This window comes from Saccopteryx leptura, chromosome 3 (assembly GCF_036850995.1).
Source record: "Saccopteryx leptura isolate mSacLep1 chromosome 3, mSacLep1_pri_phased_curated, whole genome shotgun sequence".
Classification (NCBI taxonomy): Eukaryota; Metazoa; Chordata; class Mammalia; order Chiroptera; family Emballonuridae; genus Saccopteryx; species Saccopteryx leptura.
The window spans coordinates 21960902-21974084 of NC_089505.1; positions in this window are offsets into that span (position 1 = coordinate 21960902).

Below are 13183 nucleotides of genomic sequence, written 5' to 3' on the forward strand. Positions count from 1 at the left end.
AGGGTAGACAAGAAGTGGATTAGGATCCACTTTTCAAATACCATTATGCTTGTGCAATCCTAAATTGATTCATTTGGGGTTTCGTTTATCCTCCTGCTATGAGATTTTTATTTCTTTAGAAATGTTCCTTAGCTCAGAGGACAATAGTTTGCCCAGCACTTAATAAATGTAAGCTATTTGACCGACTGACAAAGAGACATACATGGTTCAGTTTTTCAAAACTCAGTGTTTGTAGATATTATTAGTTTGCTTTGTATTCAGCTATTTTCATTAAATGTTATTTCTGAAAAATTAGAAATAAAAACTGAAGGCGAAAAAGGAATTACTTTCAATTATGTACACTAAAGTAATTAAATTGTTTTACCATTTTCTTCAAAATGATGATTTATGTATGACACAAGACGTAAATGAAAATTTATTAATTCATTTAATTTATCATTCATTTCATAAACACAAATTTAGTTTGATCTGCCCATCGGTGCTTGGAATACCCTGCTCTCAACAGGAGCACGTGGATGTGGTGTGGGATCTATCTGCTCCGTGGCCAGTCTTCCTCTCCCCTCACCTGGCCAGGCGAGCCTCTCCTGGAGCCACAGCCAATGTGAAGGGCTCTTCTATGTATATTACAGTTTAACTTACGGAAGGAGGAATGTTTATTGGAACCCTTTAATGCAGGGGTTCCCAAACTACGGCCCACGGGCCACATGCGGCCCCCTGAGGCCATTTATCCGGCCCCCGCCACACTTCCGGAAAGGGCACCTCTTTCATTAGTGGTCAGTGAGAGGAGCATAGTTCCCATTGAAATACTGGTCAGTTGGTTGATTTAAATTTACTTGTTCTTTATTTTAAATATTGTATTTGTTCCCGTTTTGTTTTTTTTACTTTAAAATAAGATCTGTGCAGTGTGCATAGGGATTTGTTCATAGTTTTTTTTATAGTCTGGCCCTCCAATGGTCTGAGGGACAGTGAACTGGCCCCCTGTGTAAAAAGTTTGGGGACCCCTGCTTTAATGCATACTTAAAGGTACTGATAGTTTTTAAGAGTAGACACACTCAGGAGTTGAAGGATAATTTTTAACTGATCTGCATTTAATCATCTGGTAGTTCTTAAAACAAATGGTGCACAAACAGTTGTGCTTCTCAAATTAAAGTCAAACTTCCTAAAGACATTTCTTGAAAACAATGCCAATCCCCCTCTAACTTAGATTACTTTTATAATTATAATTTTATGGTGTTGCTTCCCCCACCTCCTACATTTAAACAAAATTCTTTTTATCAGATTCACATGTAAAACCACACACACACACACACACACACACACACACAAAAATAATATGTGTGTTTTTAGGAAACACAGTTCCAAAATCATGGCATTAGAAATGAGTGTCTTTCATGGGCAATATTATTTCTTTAATACAGGTCGATAAAATCACCATGCATGGCAGAAGGGGAGTCAATGTAATATTTGAAAAGAAGTGGCAGAGATCAGAATGGATGATATACACAATCAAAATGAAATAACAGAAAGCAAGGGACTCGGGTAATAAACAGAGCCTGGTAACAAAGGAAATGAAGCAGAAGGACCACAATATTGTAAAAGTAGGCCAGCATTTAAGGTCACATAAAAAAAAAAAACCCAAAATAGGAAATTAGTTTCGATGACCTTTAAGGTTTCTTTTGGTTGAAATTTGGTGGTTCTATGTACATTTTCATTTGTATTTATTTAAAAAGTGAGCACAGATGAAAAAGAGGAAGAGGCAGGAAGAGCCCCCCAGGCAGAGAGAATGGTGTGTTCAGGGGCAGGAAGGAGTGGAGAGGAGGGAGGTGCGTTGGAGGAAGGTGGGAAGTGGGGGACAGGAAACAGGGAGGGCTGTCAGGGTCACCATCAAGATCAGAGTCACCATCTTTTGGTTCAATTTTGATACCTGAATTTCATACCAAAGTAATGCATATACTTAATTTTTGAATTTTTAATTGAATTTATTGGGGTGACATTCATTAACATAATTATACTGGTTTCAGGTGCCCAATTCTGTTGGGTTGTTTTAAGAATTGAAACATAATGTACATAAAATGCTGAGTGCAATGACTGATATATACCGGAAGCTCAATATAATACTCTAAGACAGCCTGACCAGATAGAGCAAGGGATAGAGCATCGATCTAGTACGCAGAGGACTCAGGTTTGAAACTCTGAGGTTGCCAGCTTGAATGCGGGCTCACCAGCTTGAGCGCTGGGTCACTAGCTTTGGTGTGGGTTCATAGACATGATCCCGTGGTTGTTGGCTTGAGCCCAAAGGTCACTGGCTTGAAGCCCAAGGTTGCTGGCGTGAGCAAGGGCTCATTGGCTCAGCTGGAGGCCCCCGGTCAAGGCACATATGAGAAAGCAATCAGTGAACAACCAAGGTACTGCAATGAAGAATTAATGCTTCTCATCTCTCTCCCTTCCTGTCTGTCTGTCCCTATCTGTCCCTCTCTCTGTCTCTTTCATTTAAAAAAAAAACAAAAAAAAACAACAACTCTAAGACATTGGGGATGTGCAGCATATTTCTTTGTTTCTATAAATCACACCCAGCTCAGCTTTGTCTACAAAGGTTGCCCCAAAGACATTTTTCCAGAATTAATTCCTTCTTCTTGGATAAAACAAGAACTTCAGTGCTTAAGGCTTTACAAAGATAGGAGGGGACTGTTCTAATTCTTAGTCCCATGGTTGCCAAAGTCAGCTATGGATAGGGTCCTTAACCTTGACTTCCAAGGCATCAGCATGTAGTGCCCAGGACACCAGTCAACACAGAGGCCACCTCTCCTAAGTCCTGAATCCTCAGAGACTGTTAGACGGGGTGCTAAGAAAACCAACACTCAGAGGTCTAGATGTTGGAAGCACCCAACACACCTGGGCATTAGAGAGGGTCTCCTCAATTCAACCCTGAGAACACTAAAACCAGTTGTTGGCGGGCACACGAAATGGCACAGCCACTTGGGAAACTAGTTTGGCAGTTTCTCATAAAGTGAAATGTACATTTACACCGTGACTCAGCAGTCCCACTCATAATTATTTGCCAAAGGAAAATAAAAATTTATGTTTATCCAAAAAATATGAAAGCAAGTGTTTATAGCAGCTTTATCTATAATCTTCAAAACTAGAAACAATCCACCTGGCCTGGGGTGGCGCTCCGGATAGGGCGTCGACCTGGAATGCTGAGATTGCAGGTTCAAAACCCTGGGCTTCTCTGGTCAAGGCACATCCGACAAGCAAGCAATGAGCAATTAAAGTGAAGCAACTATGAGTCAATACTTCTCGCTCCCCCCACATCTCTCTCCTCTCTCTAAAATGAATACATAAAATCTTAAAAACAAAAGAAGAAACAACCCAAATAAGTACTTTTTTGTACAATGAAATACTGCTCGGCAATACAGAGGTATGACTTACTAATACAATATGCAAGAATCTCAAAGACATTATGCCAAGTAAAAGAAGGAAGGCTCAAAGGACCTCAAACAACATTGTTTCATGTCAGTGATATTCTGGAAAAAGCAAAACTCTAGAGACAGAAACCAGAGCTGAGGCTGCCGGGAAGTGGAGTGAGAGGCTGGCATTTTGGACGAATGGAACTGTTCTATGTCTTGATTGTGGTGGTGATTACACAACAGTATTTGTCAAAAGTCATAGAACTGTAGGCCAAAAAGGGGGTATTTTACTGTTTGAAAATTATATCTCAAGAAAAGAAAAAGGAAGAAAAAAAAATCATCAAATTGCTTTCCCTTCCCTTCGGAGACAACCCAACCTAATTTCCCTGAATGACCAAGACTTGTCAGCTGGCAGAGACCTGTGTAGAGATCGTTCCGAGCTCAGAAGCTTCTCTGGTTTGAATGCCTTGTGCTCACACACCAACACATAAAAGATGTCCAAACGCTATTTTACAGCTGCCGGGAAGCAATGGCCTACCCTTCTGAAGGGGAGACAAAATGATCTTTTTTTCCTTCTTGATGTAGCTCCAGCTGCCCAGAGGCGGGAGAAGGGCCCAAACAAACAGAAAAAAACCCCACAAAAAAACAGAGAACTGAGCAGTAGTTGTCCTTGGGACTTGGCAATTCTGGTTTGTTTGTTTTTAAGCTTGAACTCCTAGAAGAGAGAGGAGTAGATAAAAATTGCCTTTCATTCCTTGATGAAGAAGCCACTCAGAGAAATAAGACAATGTAACTTCTTGGTAAGTTTTCTGCTACACTCTATCTCAGAATAGCATTGGGTAAAGGAGCTATTTTGAAGGCTGGTTCTGTGGGAGTGAGGAGTCAGGCGTGGACTGCCAGGAGCTCACAGAGAAACAGGGAGGGCAGCCAGGGAGCTGGAAAAAAAAGTAAGCACCTAAACAAGGTCATTTGTCACAGGCATAAAACTTTGAAGACAATAAGTAGGGTGATCTGATAGGAAACACCTGGGAAGAGGGGTCCTTTTTTTTTTTTATTTTTTTTTTTATTTTTTTTTCATTTTTCTGAAGCTGGAAACAGGGAGAGACAGTCAGACAGACTCCTGCATGCGCCGGACTGGGATCCACCCGGCACGCCCACCAGGGGGCGACGCTCTGCCCACCAGGGGGCGATGCTCTGCCCATCCTGGGCGTCGCCATGTTGCGACCAGAGCCACTCTAGCGCCTGGGGCAGAGGCCACAGAGCCATCCCCAGCGCCCGGGCCATCTTTGCTCCAATGGAGCCTTGGCTGCAGGAGGGGAAGAGAGAGACAGAGAGGAAAGCGCGGCGGAGGGGTGGAGAAGCAAATGGGCGCTTCTCCTGTGTGCCCTGGCTGGGAATCGAACCCGGGTCCTCCGCACGCTAGGCCGACGCTCTACCGCTGAGCCAACCGGCCAGGGCGAGGGGTCCTTTAACTAGCATGGTCAGGGAAGCCCTTTCTGAAGATGGGAGCTTTGTACAGACCTGCAAGATGAGACATCATAGGGGCCAGGAACACGGAGGGCCTGTTACAGGCGGAGGGGCTGGCAGATGTGGAAACTGCGGGAAGAACGAGCCACAGACACGCAGCAAGGGAGGCCAGGGTGTCAACAGCAAGGGGGAGGAGGTGGACAGGTGACACGGAGAGGTCAGGGGGTTCCCGATGCTCCACTAATCCTAATGGGATGCAGTCTACGAAGCAGGAGAGTGACAGGATCTGAATTGCATTTAAAAATCTTTATGGATTTCTCTCTCTCTTTCTTTTCTTTTTCTTTTTTTTTTTTTTGGATTGGAAGTGAGGGGTGAGGGAAAACAATAAATCAAGGATATTCCAAGGTTTTTGGCTTTAAAAAGTGGTAACAATAGCTAATTTTTTTTAAAGGAATAGAAATGAGGAAGACTTGTTTTACTCAATATTTTTAAACCAAGACAGAGCTATAGTAATTAAAACCATGTGATGCTGGCGTATTAATAATGAACTCATTTAGCGTGTATAACGTATCAGGCACCATGCTACGTGCTTTAAATGTATAACACAATAAATCCTCAGAGAAACCTATTAGCACTATTTTACAAATGAGGAACAAAAACACGAAAGGATAAATAAAATGTCTAAAGTCCAAAGCTCACAGGTGGTCCAGCTCTAGAGCCCCTGTTCTAACCATATATCACTTTATCCATGACCAGGCCAATGGAGCAGAATATGGAATTCTAAAAAGAGCCCAATATATCTAAATCTTAGTCTACTGTTAGAGACATTATAACAAATCAATGGGCATTAATCAGTAAGGTGTCTGTGATATTTTTCCCTAAGTATTTGGAAACTATTTTTAAAATCTTCCTTTGACACATTCACTAATAAAGATACACTACATAAAGACAGATTAAAGAGTTTAATTTTAAAAGAATCATGCACACACCATAAAAAGAAGAAAATATGGGATAGAAAAGCACTTTCTAGAAACAAAAGTACACACAGAATAAATCAGTAAGTTTGACTTCATAAAAACAACAAAAAAATGATGTAAAACAATTCAGAAACAAAATGAAAAGAAAATTGCTTTCCAGAAATACTGCATCCAATTTACATTACGGCTTACACAATTATATCAATTATAGTATTGATATAGCCTGTACTATTTGAGAGTACCCAGCATACTTTGCCAGCTTTGGCCATAAAAATCTTAAAAACATTTTCTAGATTGACAAAAAAGAAAATGGTAAACATCTGTTGTTATAATTAGCATTTTAAAAGTCTGGTGATTATGAACACCTGTTTGGTCTTTTTATTGGCCATTTGTATTTCCTGTTTGTGAAATGGTTGTTTTTGCCTTTTCTCTATGGGGCTTTTAGCCTTATTGATTTTTATGAGCACTTTATAGATCGAGAAGAGTACAATTCTTTTGTCATATTTGCAGAAAATGTATTTTCCCAGTTTGTTTACTTTTGTTTCTATTTTACACTTTTTTGGTTGCTACTGTTAATGGACTCCCCCCTCCCTTTTTTAAGCCAGTTGTTTGTATATACAGAAAAGCTATTGATTTTTATATCTTTGTAACCTAGTATCTTATTGAACTCTTTTTACCTCTAACAGTTTTTAGCTGATTCTCGGGTTTTTTAAGCCTACAATAATGTCATCAGCAAAAGGAAGGGAGGGACTAAGGGAAGAAGGGAGAAAAGAAGGGGGATATTTTCTCTTTGCTAATAATGAAACTCTTATTTAGGTTAGATTTGTTATTTTTATAGCCAGACTATTCAGCAAAGGTGATAATAAATATCATAATTTTCCCCCTTGTTCTAACAGAAACGTCTCTAGAATTTTACCTAACAGTGAAGCTGGCTCTTGGTGTGATATAGATATTAACAACGATCACAGGTTCATCCATCCTTGTACTCTAAGGATTTTGTTTTAATGACGTACTGTGGCCAGATAGCATTCTTATCTACCAAAGATGATAACAGAAATAAAAGCAAAACTTTAAACCACAAGCAAAAAGCATACTAGCAACATCATTGTTGGGCAAATTAGTTTGTAAAATTTGTGTTTTTTTACTTTGCTCACTTTTAGTGTTAAAAAAATGGTTCTGGGCAGCACCAGGTATGTGATCTGTGAAATTGCAAATTACCTTCCTGCTTGGGAAGGGCCACTCTCTTGAAATGTGTACTGGAGGAGCGGGAAGCCATTTTTGCGGAGTGAGAACAGAGAGGATGCACAGTGCTGAAGAGAGAGAAGCCAAGATGGCAGGGAGAGAGAGAAGCCTGTTTTGCAGAGGGTAAGAAGCTATGTTGGCAGATGGGGAACCAGAGGGGAGGGGCTTTGGGACTGGTGAGGCCTTTGATTCTAGGAAAAACCAGAGAAGCTTCTCCTGGTTGTGGAACCGGAGAATGTGTCAGTAGCTTTGGGAGCTCTGAATGAATGAAGAGGGAAGTGTTTTCCCTACGTGTTTGCTCATTGGCCAGTAACGAGACTTGAATAAAGAAATGGCCCACCAACTTTTGGCTCCACTGTTTGCCCAAATCCAATGAGAAACTGCATGTGAATGGCCACGACGGTGGAGACTACTGGCCATACAACCATATATTCACTTTAAGGGGGAAAAGGAAAGTTCTCAACTATTTCTCTGTGTTGTGGACAACCTTTATTTTTTTTAATTATCTCTTATTTTTCCTTGGGATAATACTCCTCATTCCTTTTTTAAAAAATCAACTTTGACCTGTGGTGGCGCAGTGGATAAAGCGTCGACCTGGAAATGCTGAGGTCGCCGGTTCAAAACCCTGGGCTTGCCTGGTCAAGGCACATATGGGAGTTGATGCTTCCTGCTCCTCCCCCCTTCTCTCTCTATCTCTCTCCTCTCTCTCCCTCTCCTTCTCCCTCTCCTTTCTAAAATGAATAAATAAAATAAAAATAAAATTTTAAAAAAAAAAAAAAAAAAAAAAGAAAATATAGGACTGCCTTTAAAAAAAAAAAAAAAATCAACTTGATTGAGGTTTAATTTACAGACAACATTGTATCTATTTCTGTGTACAATTTTTATCAATTCTGACAGATGCATACATGGTGAACCTGCCACCATCAAGATACTGACCATTTCTATCACCCAAAAGATTCCGCTTGCTTCTGGATGGCAGTTCACCTCTCCTTCTGCCCACACCCCCAGGCAAACACTGGTCTGCTTTTTTGTCATTACGAAATAGCCGGCATTCTCTAGAATTGTATGTACTTGAATACACTTTATGAATTTTGTGTCTGGCTTCTTTCCCTCAGCTCTGCTCCCACTTCTAGAAAGGTAAATGTGGCCCCTTCTAGAGGCTGCAAGCATTCCTCAGCATGGTGCTTAAACACACGAGCCCCAGTCCATTTAGGTAAATTATTACCTTCTCTGTGCCTGTCATCTTCTTCTGTGGAATGGGGATAATAAAAATGCTTTATGAGGAGCCTGACCAGGCGGTGGCACAGTGGGTAGAGCATTGGACTGGGATGCGGAGGATGCAGGTTCGAGACCCCGAGGTTGCCAACTTGAGCAGAAAAAGAAAAAGCTCACCAGCTTGGACCCAAGGTCGCTGCCTCGAGCAAGGGGTTACTCGGTCTGCTGAAGGCCCGCAGTCAAGGCACATATGAGAAAGCAATCAATGAACAACTAAGGTGTCGCAACAAAAAACTGATGATTGATGCTTCTCATTTCTCTCCGTTCCTGTCTGTCCCTATCTGTCCCTCGCTCTGACTCTCTCTGTCCCTGTAAAAAAAAAGCTTTATGAGGATATTTCATTAAATATATAAAATATATATACTGTGCATACATCATCAAACAGAAGAGTGCTCAGCGTATAGTAAGAACTAAACAGTATATACCAGCACCTTAAAAAAACTACTCTTTGCAATCATGGAATTTTCATGATTGCCACATTCAATTGTTGCTATTCTGATGCGCTTACCCTGGCTCCCATTAATATAAATATTTCATCTAATCTCTTCGCATATTTTTAGTGCTTATTATCCTGTGTCTCTGAATTCTCCAGGGCTGACTTATCTATCCACACAGTAGGCACAGTGCCCAGGGCCCACAGCACTTGTAAAGGACCATAAAAATGTCTAAAATTTTTTTAAAAGTCTGAATGGGGAAAAAAAGAACTTTTAAGTTAAAAAAATGTTTTAATATGCAATAGTAATATATTTGCCTTTATACCAATATAGTCATAACATACACTTTTTAATATGCGTGGGTTTTTTATGGAGGAGGAAGGGGCCGGCAAAGACAACAGTGTCCAGCAGCACGAGGTCAGTGGAGCCGGGCTGGTCCTGCCCTGACTCTGCACCAGAGCTCTCGCTCTCCAATAAAAATAAATGAGAACTGCCCGACCAGGCAGTGGCGCAGTGGGTGGAGCATCTGACTGGGATGTGGAGGACCCAGGTTCGAGACCCCCGAGGTCGCCAGCTTGAGCACAGGCTCATCTGGTTTGAGCAAAAAGCTCACCAGCTTGAGCCCAAGGTCGCTGGCTTGAGCGCGGGGTCACTCGGTCTGCGGGAGTCCCCGGGGAAAGGAACAAATGAGAAAGCAATCAAAGAACAACTAAGGAGCCCCAACGAAGAATTGATGTTTCTCATCTGTCTCCCCTCCTGTCTGGTCTGTCCCTATCTGTCGCTCTCTCTGACTCTCTCTGTCTCTGTCACACACAGAATAAATAAGTAAATAAAACAAACGAGAACAGAAATATCTGTGTGGCAGCAGCACAACTGTCGTGCACCATGTGACCAGTTTTAGGTAAGGGCAGACTGCTCTCGGAGAAAGCACTCGCCCCCAGCAGGTAATCTTTCCATGAAGGTTCTACCCTCAGGAAAATAAATGCGCTCAGCTAGATAGAGCCAGGCCGGAGGGAGGACTCCCCTGCTTCTCACCGGCCCACTCCTTCCCACTTCTCCTCACCCACAAAGTTCCTGCCCACATCACCGCCCTCCGCGTGCCCTCCGCACCAGCCCCTCCTCCACTGGCACCTGGTCTCGCGTCCTCACCTCTGAGCTGGTCCCCCGTCTGTGCCCCTGCTTGGGCCGCAACACCTCCTTTGCGCCCCCGCCTTACCCGGCCTTCCTTCTCTCCACTCCTGATTCTCGCGCTCTGTGTGCTTTTCTCTCCATTGCAGTTTCTTCTGACCCCAATTTCGGGCCCTCTCTGCTTCTTCTGTTACCTTTCATTTTTTATTACTATTAGCTCTGTGTTCTTGTAAGATTTTTTTTTCTTTCTTCTTCTTCTTCCTCCAAGGACCTGAGCCCTTCCCTGCCACTCCTAACTGGGGCTGTGGAAACTTCCTCCTGTGTGCTCTGACCCACACGACCCAGAGCAGGCTGCCCCCTCCGCCAGGAGGGCCCCTGGAGAAGAGGCCGATGTATGACACAGACCTCTTCTCCTTGAACTGGGCTTCCACGCACCGGCCCTGACGAGAGCGTTCGTTTCCGAATAAAGACACTGGAAAGAGGTGAAGCAGAAGGCAAATGTGTTGCATGTTCAGAAGCTCAGGGTCCTCACCTTACCTGGTGGCTCCTCTGTTTTGTGTACAGCCAGCCTGCTGGCTTTCACAGACCAGCTCACTATGCCCCTCCCTCATACACACACCAGTTGGTGCAGGGGTCCCCAAACTTTTTACACAGGGGGCCAGTTCACTGTCCCTCAGACCGTTGGAGGGCCGGACTATAAAAAAAACTACGAACAAATCCCTATGCTCACTGCACATATCTTATTTTAAAGTAAAAAACCAAAACGGGAACAAATACAATATTTAAAATAAAGAACAAGTGAATTTAAATCAACAAACTGACCAGTATTTCAATGGGAACTATGGGCTTGCTTTTGGCTAATGAGATGGTCAATGTGCTCCTCTCACTGACCACCAATGAAAGAGGTGCCCCTTCTGGAAGTGCAGCGGGGGCCGGATAAATGGCCTCAGGGGGCCGCATGTGGTCCTCGGGCCGTAGTTTGGGGACCCCTGAGTTGGTGGGTGGCCAAAATGAATTGTTCAACCTGGATTAAATGTAGACAAATCCTGTAAATTAAACAGCCCCTTTAGCAAATATTTAGGCTCTCCTTTGGCTGAAAACGCTCTGAGTCTCAGATGTGTTCCCAGCCCCTTTCCCTAAGGTGGAAGGGGGTTTGGAGGCAGGAAGCTTTGGGTTGCTCTTTCGGTGCCGGGGTACGGACACTTGTCCCGTTGGGGCTCCCCGATGAAGCCTGGCGCTGCTCCAGTTCACGATCTGGTCTGTACTGGGCCCGCCGCAGCGCTCACTGGGATGCCGGAGTCCCTAGACTCTGGCTGCGAACTCCACATACTCGGCACAGGGGCCGGGCCACGGGGAACCACTCGGGCCAGACTTCCTGTTAGGTGCGCAGCTACTTCTGGGTCCTGTGTGTATCACTGGGATATGAAGGTCATTGGGAAAGCTAACAACATGGCTTCACCTTTTGAAATTTACCAGTCGCCAGAGAGGCTTCCTCTGGAGTCGTCAAGGGGTTTCCAGACCGAAATGCCATCCCTTAGTCTCCCTGATATACGTAACACACATAATACCAGTCTGCTCTTAGATGAGGCTTAACTTGTGCTCTGCACGATTTAATTTTCACAGCAATCCTTTGGGGAAGATGTACTATTAGCATTCACATCCAATAGGTGCAGAAACTGAGGACCAGAGATTGTGAGTGGCTTCCCAGGGTCACACAGCCTTGTGGAAGGGGAAGGGACCAGTATGGGAACCCCGTGGGGGGCTGGAGGGCCTGCGCTCTCGGACTCCGTGTCCTGCTGCTCCTCTGCCTGCCCTGAGCCCTTGGCCTCCTCCCTTCATTCCTCCCCCTATTCTGCACCCCGGGCCAGTAAGAGGGAGGGCTTCCTTTCCCCTGGTTGTCCGTTGCTCTATCAGAAAGCTAGTTTATTGACCATATAAAGAATGGAGTGGCCTGTTTGTTTTGAATGCTGTTCTTCTGCACTTCCAGGGAGCGACTGTGTGCTGATGTCAGCGCTGAGGCCAACGCTGCACTTCGTCCACTGTCCACTTGAGAGGAATTCCGGTAGCTGCTGAGACTGGTTGGTGGCAGTCATCCAGCTCCCGCATGGAGATACAGAACGTGTCCTGGGGAGCCGCACTCAGATGTCAGCTCCACCTTGGCAGCCGAAGACAACCCTGAGAGGTGGCAGATGTTGTTCAGGCGGCCGCCTGCCCTCGCCTGCCCAGCGGTCAGGCACCGGGACCATGGTAAGCACCTTGCGGACCTGCTGCTGCCCAGTGAGTGGCTGCCTGATCGAGGTGGCTTCATAGTGAGGAGCACCTGTTGCTACAGGGACAAAGACCTTTTCCTTTCTTCATCTGGCACCTCACAGTGACCACAGACAAACAGGATAGGATCAGGGCTCCTTGTTAGAGTTCTCCATTATAGCCCAAGGGGCCCCCAAATGAGGGATGCACACTTAGGGAATCTATTGTTTCTCAAGTACCTGGATCCTCTATGGAAACCTTTAAATACAGAGTCGAAGCCTTACTGTGGTGTGGGCCCCGTTGCTCATGGGGGAGTAGCTTGAAGTGTGAAGAGTACAGGTGTGTAACACATTACTCATAAAACAGGAAATGCAATTTGGTGCATGCTGGTCTCTCCATAAGTGACTATGTTTTATAATATTTAATTTTTAAGTAACTTAACAAGTACTTTTGAAGTAGCATCTCTTGTCCTTCTCCATTTCCAAATAAATCTTTCTCGTTTATTCAAATCCTGTATCAATGGTTCCCCATGAGGTATTCTGGGATTCCTGTGTATCCTCAGAAGCACTAAAGGTCTTCCATCTATTTCAGAATCTCCCACAGAAATTTTAATTGTATGATAAAGTTGTACTGACTAAAAAACATTTCATTGCCTTCAAGTGAAATGATAAATGACCCAAGTGGCACTTACACAAAATCAGAAGGTCCGATTAGCACCGATTAACTAAAATAAATGAAAATGTAGCCTGGTTGCTCAGTGGATAGAGCGTCGGACTGGGATGTGGAGGACCCAGGTTCGAGACCCCGAGATCTCCAGCTTGAGCGTGGGCTCATTTGGTTTGAGCAAAGCTCACCAGCTTGGACCCAAGGTCGCTGGCTCGAGCAAGGGGTTACTCGGTCTACTGTAGCCCTATGGTTAAGGCACATATGATAAAGCAATCAATGAACAACTAAGGTGTTGCAACGAAAAACTAATGATTGATGCTTCTCATCTCTCTCTGTCTGT